General features: G+C 33.8%; 1 protein-coding gene across 5 annotated transcripts in view; it reads left to right on the top strand.

The window, feature by feature from the left end:
• The window catches only part of Spoon (A-kinase anchor protein spoonbill), a 177,214-nt gene that overhangs the window by 160,124 nt on the left and 4,295 nt on the right, over positions 1–12,795 (top strand). For 2 of the 5 annotated variants that reach the window (XM_083082356.1, XM_083082351.1), the window contains exon 1: positions 6,439–6,623. The exons of the other annotated variants lie outside the window; for them this stretch is intronic. The gene's annotated coding sequence lies outside the window, so the exon portion shown is untranslated. Of the gene's footprint in view, positions 1–6,438; positions 6,624–12,795 lie in introns of those variants that run through there. 5 annotated transcript variants of the gene reach the window in all.

Here is a 12,795-nt window from a genome sequence, read left to right as displayed (position 1 = left end):
TTAATCTACTTCATATTTATCTCTCGTATATCGCACGTTGACTCTTTTCATGTTTTTCGTGATGTACTACTTTCTTGCAATGTTTACTGTAGATGTCATTGTTCTTCGCTTATCCATCTCCTACGAAGGTCACACGGCCGCGTTAGCTTCTTTCATGATAACGTGAGAATAAAACATTATATCTTATATTTACTCGCAATGATTAAATAAACCTTTACCAGACAATCGAGAGAATTTTCATATAATTTTCATGTAATGCTACTTTACGAGTTGTGGATAACTAATTATATATTATGACATAACTAGACTAGACGGAATATTCGAAATGATAACGATAGAAGGGAGAAGACGCGATAATACAAAAGCTAAAAAAATCTAGCTAGGATTCGCGATGCAATGAAATTCGCGACGACATATTAGTATTTTGTTCTCGGTATCGGCGCGAAGGTGCGATGCACCTACGTGCAGCCGGGTCAAGGTCGTACTCCTCGTGCGCCGGGCCGGCTGAGTCATTCGTGCAGAATCGTGCATGCACAGAGTGCTAGGCGTGCGAGTGCATCGAACCCGAGATGACCGTTGCAGCTGCAAGCGCGATGCTGGTAGCTCACTTCGGTCGTTCCCGGTGCACGTCGGTCGCCTTCGGCTGCATTCCGCGTGCATCAACCCAAGAGATCAGCATCGAGAAGCGCCGTCGAGTGCAATGCCCAATATCGCGTTCGCGCGAACAGCTGCGCGAACGCGAGACGGAGAGGATGGCTCCGTCGAAGGAGGCTCATCGAGGAGAAGAAGCGACGAGAGAGAAACGACGGAGGAAGAAATGCAGGATCGTGGACCGCCGAAGGGATGCGTTCGAACGGGGACACCACGTCGAAGTTGCTGTAGCTCCATCGAATGCAGCGAGAAAATTTCAACTTGCCTCTTCTTACGTTGTGTCACCTATCCTTAGATATTTCTTAGATTTCTTCAGATCTCGTAGATTCGGAATTTCGGTTCCACGCGAGTGCTTGTCGAGAGTTCGCAGTTTCATGCATCTTCAGTTACTCCAACTTAGATGAGGTCATTAGATATTTCTTATATAATCAATGACGAGCTTCGGTTAATCTTAATAATCACGGTAACTGTAGATATTGTTACGTTACGGCTTAAGTTCGTGACTGCGGCGACCTTACCTAGAGACCTCGGACGCCAGTTCGCCTCATAAGATTTTGCTTATGTTTGAGAGACGCTGCGAAGGGCCGATGCACCAGTCAGGGTGAACGTTCTCCTCGCGCTAGCTCGCTCGTCGACTTTGTAGAGCGTGGCAACGCTCGCGCATACACGCATCCAGGCGCGTCGTGCGTACGTGCCTGCCAGTTTCCAGGGATGGCTAATGCTCTTCTGATCGAGACATACCTGCTACCAGTTTCCTATTTCCAACAGTTCATCCGAATCGCTCTTCTTTTCATCTTACAGGTCATCTTACTTTTACGGACAATTTTTTATTCTATATCCTTTAGCTCAAGATCATTAAAAATTCGAGGATTTAGAAAACCAAATGATAATTATTGTTTAATGAAATTTTAATAATAAAATAAGATTAAATATATATTATTATCGATATACTAAAATTTCTAGAAGTGTTGCGCCTATTTACCAAAGTAATGTCCCACTCTATGTATCTAAAAAATTAATAACTATTGTTTAATCGATAGAAGACAGCGAAATTTCATTTGCATCATCTGCATTATAATACATATACTGCTAGGTATATAAATAATGTACAAAATTCGCAAAAATAAAAGCTATTTATCAAAATTACTAATAGTAAAAATGATAAATATTGATAGGATTATAGAGACAATTGGTCAAATAATTATATTTAACGCAAAAATAAGAGATTTAGGGACTAATATTTAACCGAACAATTTACCCGGCCCTGAAAGCATTACGGCGAGTGAAACGCCCGAGAGTGGACGTTGCATATGTGCAAAACGGGCGCAGCGCGGGGCGAGGAAAGAGAAAAAGTCCATCATGGGAAGAGGAGCAGGAGGGTAGAAGAGGAGGAGGAGGAGGAGGGCACGCGGTGCGACGTCGGGGGCGGAGGGGGAGTGCATGGGACACCGTGTGCAGCACTCGTGCTGCACGCGTTTCGCATGGCCACGGGGTTCACTGTCCCGAGCCAAGGCCGCAGGGGCACCGCCCCACTGAACCAATTGTGCCACTTTTATGCTCGTCGACTCATTTTCGTCGAGTTTTATTACTTGCAATACGTGTGCGCCCTCCTCCTCCTTTTCCTCCTCCTCTTCCTTCGAGCACGTGCATTACGCGCGTACGTAGGTGGCCCCGATTGCTACTTGTCCTGGTGCGAATGTTGACGCGTGCAGCGCGTTACGCACTTTCCAGAAAAACGCGATATCTACTGACGTAAGAAAAAGAACTGATGAAAGATCAAGAAGAAGGCTTGTAAGAGCGGCGTTGATATGTGCTGCATCGATTAACATTGATTACGGTTAATCCGCTGACATATTAATGCATCTTATTAATGAGATATTTTTTTTATTATTGGATTTTTCTATTACTTATCTTTCTTATGTAGTTCCTCAATATTCTCTTATTTTATTATCGTATAAATTATTCTACTGGAAACCTACCCTTTTTATATTTCGCCATGTAATTGTATTTTAATTGAAAGTGTTCTTTTATTGATGTTGCATGCTAAATAAATTTGCGTTAATTAGACCAGATAGATGATGAAATTTAAAAATATTTTTTAGATTGGTCATGCACGCAAGCGCGCATACTTTCGATGGAACATGGCCAACGATCGAAAATGTGTCATGGATCTTCCAGTCGTAACGTCTCGCGCTCACGGATTTGCGAACCCCGGGAAATGCGTTTGAGTTTGCGAACCCCCAGACTGGAGGGGATTGACCCAGACACCCCCTCCAGCAGACGATTCTCCCTCTACCGGGTAGCTGTAGCTGCTTCTAGAACCCTACGCTATAGTCGATGGAACGAGGGTGCAAAACCCCGTCTGCTTGATAAACCGTTGCACCGCCCAAGCACGATAAACGCGATATCGTTTATCCATTCGTGAAAAAAAAATTCAGCCCGTACTGTACACTCGCGTATTGAAGCCGTATTTTCTTTTATATTTTATGAGTGATTAAATTGCGAATCATCGAAATTAAATTATCTCATATTATTGTTGCATTTTTTCCGTTGGCACTAACATATAATTATTTATCATCTTATCTGAAAATTAGAATTATTTCGGCTCTAAAGTTCGTATTTAATTAATTTGATCACATAAAATTAATTTTCATTTAATTAACTTAATTTAATATAAATCTTCTATTAACTTGTATTGTTTCATATTTTGATTTTGTCATAATCAAGATTTTTTCTTTATCTTTGTTTAATTGATACATATATAGTGAGCAGTAAAATGATTAAGAATGACTCACCGTAGATCCATATTGATATCCCGGCAGGCACAGTTACAGATTGTCATCAAAAGTCATCAGGTGAAACATTCGTAGAAACATTCTGCAAAAGAAAAAAATGAATCCAATTAGAAGAGATTATTCTTATAAATCATCATTATATTGTTTACTTTATAAAAAACGAACAATATTTTCTCACCAATTCAATAAATTATGAGTGCATTAAAATGCTCGCGTGTTAGATACGTGATACTTCAAATACGTAGATATATGATGTCACGCGCCTATGAGATTAACAGAGTGTAATGCTATCGTGATGTATGTTTTACAGCATAATATCTTAGGATTGCTCTTTGCACTTTCTCCATTAATTAAAACTAATATATGTTGTTAGAGAGAGAGCAAGGTGATTGCCCGCGTTGGCACGAAAGCGATCAGTTTTGCATCGGGCGTTTCCCTTTCGTTCTCATTGAGATTTATGATTGCTAACGAAGCAAAAATATATTTATTACGACATGAAAGGGAATCATCAACATTGAAAATCGCTGGAAAGGCAGCGCCTGTCATTCAAAGTGGAATAAATTTTTTTCTTAACGAGAGGAGAGTCGTGAAATTGAATTAGTTTGCAAATTGAAGTAAACTAAATTAACGAGACAGAGAATACGCGAAGCAGTTCGTTATTATGAGCGAGACTCCGCGCGCATAAACAATCGGTGCATTTCAGTGTCATGGTTCGTATAACGTTCGGCAAAGCAGGGGTTGCGAACCCCAGGAAAGTAGCCAGCCAGACAGACAGACTAACGTGAAAGGGGGTGACCCAGACACCCCCTCCACCGGGCTGTTTGCAAGCGACTCGACTACCGCATTGGTCTGTGCAAGTGGTGGTAAAGTATCACGATGGGAAGGGTGGTGTTATAAAAAAATGATGCGACGACATCGAAGGGGTGACGCCGACTACTGCGTTTCATCATGGCGCCGATAGTAACGATCGTTTAATAATTTTCGCAATCAATTGTTGTAATTTCTGCATTCCATCTGAGAGTCAATATAGGATAATTAATTTCACGATTAAAAAAAGTACAAAAAAATATTTTTTATTTCTATTATTTTAATATCCATTAACTGGACCTGGTGCTTTTTTCTCGAGGATAATTTCGCGATAAAGAATTAAGGACATGTCTAAAAAGAGAAAGATATAAATTCGAGATGCTACAAAGAGGAATAGAAAGAGAGCGGAGATGTTCATCTCGTGATACTTTTAAATACGATTTCTTATTAAATGATAAGCGTTCGTGTTTTTTTTTCTTCTTAAATATCGGAGAGAGGTGTTGAAAATATACAAGAATGATCTCTTGTCGCAATAACTATTAAGAATCTCGGTAGATTCGCGAAGATGGCACACCCTGGCACTAGTGAGTGAGGACAAATAAAGGACAGTGAGTGAGGAAGACGGGTAGAGAAGGGCGGCATAGCTCTCTCTTTCTCTCTCTCTCTCTCTTTCTCCGTCTTTCTATCTCTCGATGAGGAGAGGAGGGTTAGGAAGGAAGGGCAGACGTACCTACGTCGAGCTTGGCGAGGGCGGCGAGAGGACGAGGGATGGCAGTCGGGGTGGAAAGGGAAAAGCGGGAGGGACGGCCGTGGTGTTGCTGACCCGACGACCGCTGTAACCTTGCGTCCCGACGCCCCGCATCCAGATCAAACGACCCCGTGCATCGCTCGAAGGTCTTCGAGTCCTAGACCAATAGATATTTCCGTACATCCCTCCTCCTCCTCCTCCTCCGTAGGTTAACCTCACACTCGTTAGACCGAGAGCTAGCGCGTCGTACTTCGTTTGATTCTACAAAATAAATGTTTTATATGCAATTTGTAATTTATTGTAATTATCTGATTATAAATATTTTATTTCGCGAATGAGAAATAATTCAATATAAAATTGAGAAATTTTTCTATTTTTACCAATATCCAAGATAGTTTAATTCTTTATTTATGTACTCTTTGCGAGAAATGAATGACTTGAAAGAAATTGAGACAAAGAGAGAGAGAGAGAGAGAGAGAGAGAGAGAGAGAGAGAGAGAAAAACTTATACAAGATTAAATTCTTAAACCTTAATTTTTCAAATTTTGGATATATCTTTCAACTGTTCTTCTCGATATATAAATATTGTTAATATGTATTTTTTCTTTACCTGGTTCTAACTTTGATTGTTGGAAAAATGTGAAATCCGATGACTTCGAGATTAAATTAGCGCGAACAATATAAACGGAACGCATGCGCGCATGAAAAGATGAGATTATTTCACTAAATTTTAACGCGCCATCTGGCGTTTAATATGAGAACGGTTTCGTATTATCAACAATTGATTTCGTGATAAGTATCGACTTTTCATGATATCGACATTATCGAATAGATGTGCCATCAGATGACATAACAGATAGGTATAAATTTAAATTGTCGGTTAGAAATTATTTTTATTTCTTACCAAAATTATGTGACACGAGTTTGACAGATATGGTGATTACTGAGATAATCCAACAGATTATACAATGCATTATTTTATATGTATGTTTGTTTCTCTTAATTACGAACATTAAAATATTACTATCTCCTTTTATTCTCACATAACAAAAGATTGTGACCATACCTGTAATTTATAATAAAGCGTATATTTCTTTGCTGCATAAAGCAATATAATAATAATAAAACTAGTATTATTTTAGGCTCGTGATTATTTGCTATATATTTCGCTCTCGGAAATCAACTTCTGTCGTCTAGTTTCGCCTAGTGATATTCGTTCAACTCTCTTCCTTTACCTTTCGCCAATAGGCGTCTTTAGTGCTAGGGAATAACTAGGTGTATCTCGACACAAGGGCCAATCAGATCAGTGCTTTTCTGGAAACAACGAAACGAAACGAAACAGCGATTGGTCGTCACGTGGGAAAGTGTCAAATAGGATTGACGCGACACGCGCGCACGAACGGCAAAGATCGGAGTCGATCGGAAGACTTCGCCGACTTGTCGAAGTGGCCATGTTCGCATTCCGTTGCTTGCAAAATACACTATTAGCACGTGGCGTGCGCTCGCAGAAAATTCGCGGCTAGTCGGCCGTTGGGCGCGTCGAGAACTCTTGAGGTGGCATCCGGACAAAGCGCGCTACCCATCGCAAATCAATCGTGGCCTCGCGAGCGTTTAACGACACCGGTAAGTAAATATCCCCGGCGACATATCCCTCGTGCTCTCGACTTGTGGCGGCCGCATCCTGTTATCCTTCCTCGTTGCTTATGTCGGATCAAGATGCGAGTAGATCGAGTACGGCAATAAAAGTATGAATAACGAGGGATCTCCCAATTGCAACCCCTTCAGAAATCGGTATAAATATCAAAATCGCACATTTCGTTTATATGTCTGTTGGACTTTTTCCATTTTTCTAGTCGAATTCTAGAGAATAGTGTTCGAGAATGTACTTCCTCCATACACCTTATGCGAGATTCACACCGAGATCTATTCGCCTGCTTAGTCTCCAATTACATCTGCTTCCCGATTGATTCTCACAATTATTGGATTGTTGTATATTGGTGATATATTTTGTGATTGTTTTTTTTTTTGTGTTCATCATATCTTATTTTCGTATCTTATTTTGTCTTGAAGCGAGCCAAGATTCTTTTTATCCATATTGTATCTATGTGTAAACTTACTGATACTTTGTTTTTTTTTTTATAATTTTATTAATATTTTTTTCTACAACTTTAACAGAAATATCAAGTCGTCTCATGTGTATTTAAATAGTACACAATATGTGGGTAACAGTCTAGATCCTGGTTATTCTATATATAGATAGTACGAATAGACACTGCATATTGAGCATCTATGTATAAATAGCAATATTTTGTCTTTATGTATAAATTAATGTATGTAACAAAAATGTTTTTATAAAAATCTATAAATTAGATTAAGAATTAGATATTACTTTATATATATTTAATAAAAAAAAATCTGCATACATACATATTTTAACCTACATTTATATTTTTAGTATTTTATAATATTGATTCAATCTTTACTTGAGAAGAATATAACAAAAATATACATATTTATGGAAAATTATTTATTTAAAATTACAAAATATTTTTTTCTTTTTATGTCAACATTAATAAATTATACAATATTACAATTATTACAATATTTGTTTTTTTTTTTTTGTAAATAAATCTATTATAGCAAACAATATTGTTGCTTTTAATAGTATTAATTTTATTTCTATCTTATTTCTAATATCTTCATAAATTATATCTTCAGAAATACTTTCCTTATTTCGTTTTTTTATATTTTTATAAATATCAATTGGATTCATATCTGATAATTATAACAGTATATGTGGCTTGTATGTTATTGGTTTTAGAATCATTATCTTGTTAGAAGATAAACTTAATTTTCTTGTGCTTTAATAATTTATCTTTTAACCTGTTTATGTAAACAGTTTTTTTTGATAGAATATAATATAATCAATAATAAAAATATTCAAGGGTCTTATACACTCGTACAATTTTACACAAGTATATACTTGCATTTGCTTTGTAGTTGAACACAAAAATTTTATATAATCTATGCATATCCAATTTTTCAAACTTTTGTATGTCTTTTACTTGTTTTCAAATTGTTGCATCTGTACTCATTATTATCTACATTCATAATATGAGGACTGAGTTTTTCAAAATTCTATGTTTCTGTCTAAAAATTCTGCTCTCACCAGGTTTATATGTACCTTTTATCTTTCTGATTAGTAAAAAAGGTTTTTGCTTGTTAGAATTATTATATTTTATTTTTCTTAGTGCATTATAAATCATCTTATTGTGCAATTTTAATGTTATAATTAGTTTTAATTACATTTACGAGTTTTGAAGCATTGTTTTTAAATGCTCTTAAAAATATATAACACGATTTTAATTTATGTAAAAAGATCTTTTGTGAAATATATTTATGATTTTTTTCAATATAACTGCATTTACTAAATTTATCCACAATATATTACAGTAATTTTACAATATATTACATGAATGAGATTTATATTTTTGTATTATTTTTCTTAATAATTGTTTTTCTTTTGTTAGTCTTATAATCAACTCAGAAATTAAAGATTTAATAATTCTATTTTTCAAAATTCTTTCGAACTTTTCGTTTGTTTTGGCTCCTTATCACACAATACGAAACAAATATAAAATCTTACCTTTGTATGTGATCCATGTTTGTTTACATCGTATTATGTATTTTCATTCAAATTGTACAGAAACATTTATATATATGATTTTGTTGCGGTTTAGTTTATATTTAACACATAATGCGAGATCTCACGGAGATATATTCTGTTCACTTTTATGCAATTTATTGAAAAAATGATTCAAAGGTAAATACATGCACATTTTTATTTTGCATTTTGTTGTATTTAATTTTTACAATATCAAAACTGTTTTAATTTATACAATATCAAGGCTGACTAATTTATCGTACGGAGACTTATTATGTACGGGTACTGACTGTATAATCGAGGTAGATCATGCAACAGCTGAGCTAATTATATCCAATAGCTTCTCCTAAAGAAAAAAAAGAAGATTGATATTGATTTCGAATAAGAATTCTTTGTGATTAACTATTTTGAAATAATCCATTTATAGAATTAATTTGTTTCGAATTATAATATGTGTGAGATATTATATGTGTGTAAGAATTCGTACATTTTTCTTATTATAATTCACAAATATAGTCCTCTCGGAGGCCTCTTAATACGGCTTCTTGAAGACTTGGGATTGAAGATTACACACACACAACAAAGAGAGAGATTTGCTTAGCTTATCAAGTTACCACGATTTCCGTCTTTCTTTCTCTTCTGATGCTTTTTCTACGCTTTATTCGCACCGGTTACTTCATTAACCACGCGCAATGCAAGTTCAACATTCCGAGAGCACGTTGAACCAAGATACGTTGTTTAACTTATAAAGTAAGTTTTTGTTAAGCAAGGGTTGTTAATGCCGAATATTTTCGTTTCCAAAACTGGGATAGATAATTAATGCTTAAAAGAGTAACTAAGAAAAAGTTAATGCTTAAGAGTAGTTAAAAAAGTAATATTTAATTAATGGAGAAAACGATAAAAAAATGGGGAGAAACGCACATATATATAATTGATGGGAAATTACTATAAATAAGAGTAAACATATTTTTTGAATAATTTAAATTAGAGGATTTTTCTTTGTTTTTGCAATGTTAATTATTTTCTATTTAGAAATTCTTTTTAATACAACATAATGCAATTTCTCCTATAAGCAATATAATCGCGCAATTCGATCTAAAAAATTATTGGATTGATCGATTTTTATCGATAATTTAACTTTCTTTTCTCTAATGTATTTTCTCTGCACTGTGATGATTGCTATGATATCGCTTTTTTACTGATCTCCTTTCTTATAACCAATTCTTAATCTCAAAGATAATCAAGAATGCTTTCTAAATATGAATACTAAGCATGTTCAAGCATGTCGCTTTTATGTGATATGTATTTTTTGCTGCTTATTCAATTTCAAAAATTGTTGATTAAATCTTTTAGCATGTAAAATTGCAGTTTAAATTTCGAAGCTTTATTTTTTTACAAGTTGTTTTTATCGCAGTTTTTCATGTTGCAATTGAACTTCATTGACAGTTAGATGAATTTTGAATTTGTATATTATTTGCGTTATTACACTTGAAACTTTTGATGACAAAATGATTGATGGTTTATTATCAAAGCAAATTCAATCAGCCAGTCTAGATATATATATTTATTTATCGCGATGATACTAATCACACACTCAAATCAGTTATACAGAGCATTTCCGAATTTGCGGATTTATATTTGTATAATATTTTCTCATCAATACACAATTAATTTATTGTATGTGTATTCACATATATACGTATATGTATGTATAATAAAATTTGGCCAAATATTTTAGAAATTAGACTATTTTGCTCTACATATATAAATATATGTTACCAATAAATACATGTTATCGCATTCGTTTAAATGTAATAGTTGTTTGACAATCTAGAAAATTGGATCAATTAATTGGTCGAGTATGCATGTCGCTACCGCTACAACGGTAAAGTTATCAATAAAGATATAATTTGCCAGATCTAATTTACTAGAAACGGATTTTTTTTAATACCCTAAGGGAGGGTATATTTTTTATACATTTTTTAATACTCTAAGGCATTCTCTTCCAGTCACAAAAGATAAAAGAGACTATACATATTTTATTCTTTATTGAAATTATTATTTCTTGTTATATTATAATACAAATCATTCCTTATTAGAAATTTTACTCTCAAAGTCGTATTACTTTTGTATCGCCTTATACATTATCGAAGATCTTGATCAGGGTGTGAATGCCGTGACCGCACCTGCGTAACCGGTGAATGGACCAGTCAAACTGGTCCTCGATATTAAGCACGTGTTGAAAATCCACTACGTTGTAGTACAACTCCAGCTGTACTAACATCAATAACGCGTTCGCGTAATCCATATTTCGATTAATTTCGACGCATGTCCTTTCGAATTCACTTTCAAATATTACGTCGTAATTTCGTTTGGATAAATTTCCACGATTATGATAGAATATTTCAAAAATACGCGAAGAGCAATTCGCGAGATCGTGACCAGCTAGAGACATTGGATCAAATGATATTTTATGCTGATATAAGTAAATAGCTCGCGACGAGAATTTATTGCTTTGATAAGTATTTTTAATAATATGCTGCTATATAATATTATGTATCGAATGTATAATATTTTAATATTATACATTCGATCATAGTGATGACATAAGATGTCTTGCTTCATAGTTTATATAATGCGAGAGGTCAACCATTACTCAGAAAATGTATAGTGATTGTCATTTTTGGCAATACATTTTATTCCTAGCATTGCCATTGTATTGTTTTTATATTATTAATAATGCTTTTGCATTGTTCGTATTCGTATTATTATTTTATTGTCAATATTGCCAGTATTGCCGCAAAATTAAAAAGTGCATATTACTTTTTTTCTTGTATTACTAGTATATTATTTCAATACATATTTCTCTAAAACATGTATTTCCTAAAATTATATTTACTGTATGTATTGCCGCAATACATTCCTAATGAAATGCACAATGATTGCCACCGTAGTTGACTTCGCGCTTTAATGATATATTTCAAAAATTAAACGATAATATATTTCAAAATATAAGCGAAAATTACAAAAAAGAAAGTAGCATATTTTTGAAATAATCGATTTATAAATACTTTAGATTTCTTCAATATTCTTAGAAGTTTAAAGAATAGACAGCTGAGAATAATTTATTATTATACGTACTTCACAATGCAAATTTAATTTAAGTCTTAATCGCTATAAATATATTTACATATTTTACTAACTCAAGTGTCATTGTTTACTTTGCATGAGTGGCGCATGTGTATATGTGTGTATATGTAACGTGCATGCTATTTATGAAACACAACTCGTTTACGTTCCATACATTAGCTATTATTATGTTTTATAATTTTAATTTTTTTATCCTATGATTTATTCATAGTTTTTGTTGAATAATTGAATCAATTATTATTTCATTATTATTTTCATCATACTTGTGATTGATTGTGTCATAATCATTGGATTATTATTGAGTATTCTTTGAATAGTATATATATATATATATATATATATATATATATATATATATATATATATATATAAATGCTTGGTTTCTCTAGATATTTTCCATTTTAAAACATTTAAGAAATCTAAGGATTTCCATTGCACATCGATTTGTATTATGACGATGTTCCATCACGAACAGACTTGGCGCGAATTGAATCTCTAATTTTATTTGAGAAAATGATTTATTATTATATTTATATAATTAATACTTTGATTGTTTCATTTATAGTTTTTTACTTGAACAGTGTATTTTGTATATATGTATATATGATAACTTTCTTAATTTATCGATATAACTACAATGATATTACTACATAATTATATGAAATATTTTGAAAATCCATATGCTGTATATATTTTCAACTGAACTTTAAATTTTAAGTTGCATTTTACAATTTTTAAATATTGTTATCTTTACGTCTAAATGGAGAAAACTGATTGCTATGCGTGAACGAAAGTCTATGGAATTTTACGTCGGCACATTGTCTCATTTTACACGCGTTGTTTCCATGTGTTGGTTACTGATTAGCAAGTGCCTCGTTTAAAACAAACAAAATTAAACGCCTATAAAGAATATCATATTGTGGCGTTCAAGGAATAAACTAAGAAACTAAGAAATTAAATAATATAATATAATAAATTAAA

This window comes from Camponotus vicinus, unplaced genomic scaffold, assembly GCF_025532165.1.
Source record: "Camponotus vicinus isolate PSW18456_S1 unplaced genomic scaffold, iyCamVici1.0 SCAF_11, whole genome shotgun sequence".
NCBI classification, from domain to species: domain Eukaryota; kingdom Metazoa; phylum Arthropoda; class Insecta; order Hymenoptera; family Formicidae; genus Camponotus; species Camponotus vicinus.
Note: the sequence above shows the minus strand (reverse complement) of the source record. Positions and strands in the feature narration are given on the sequence as shown.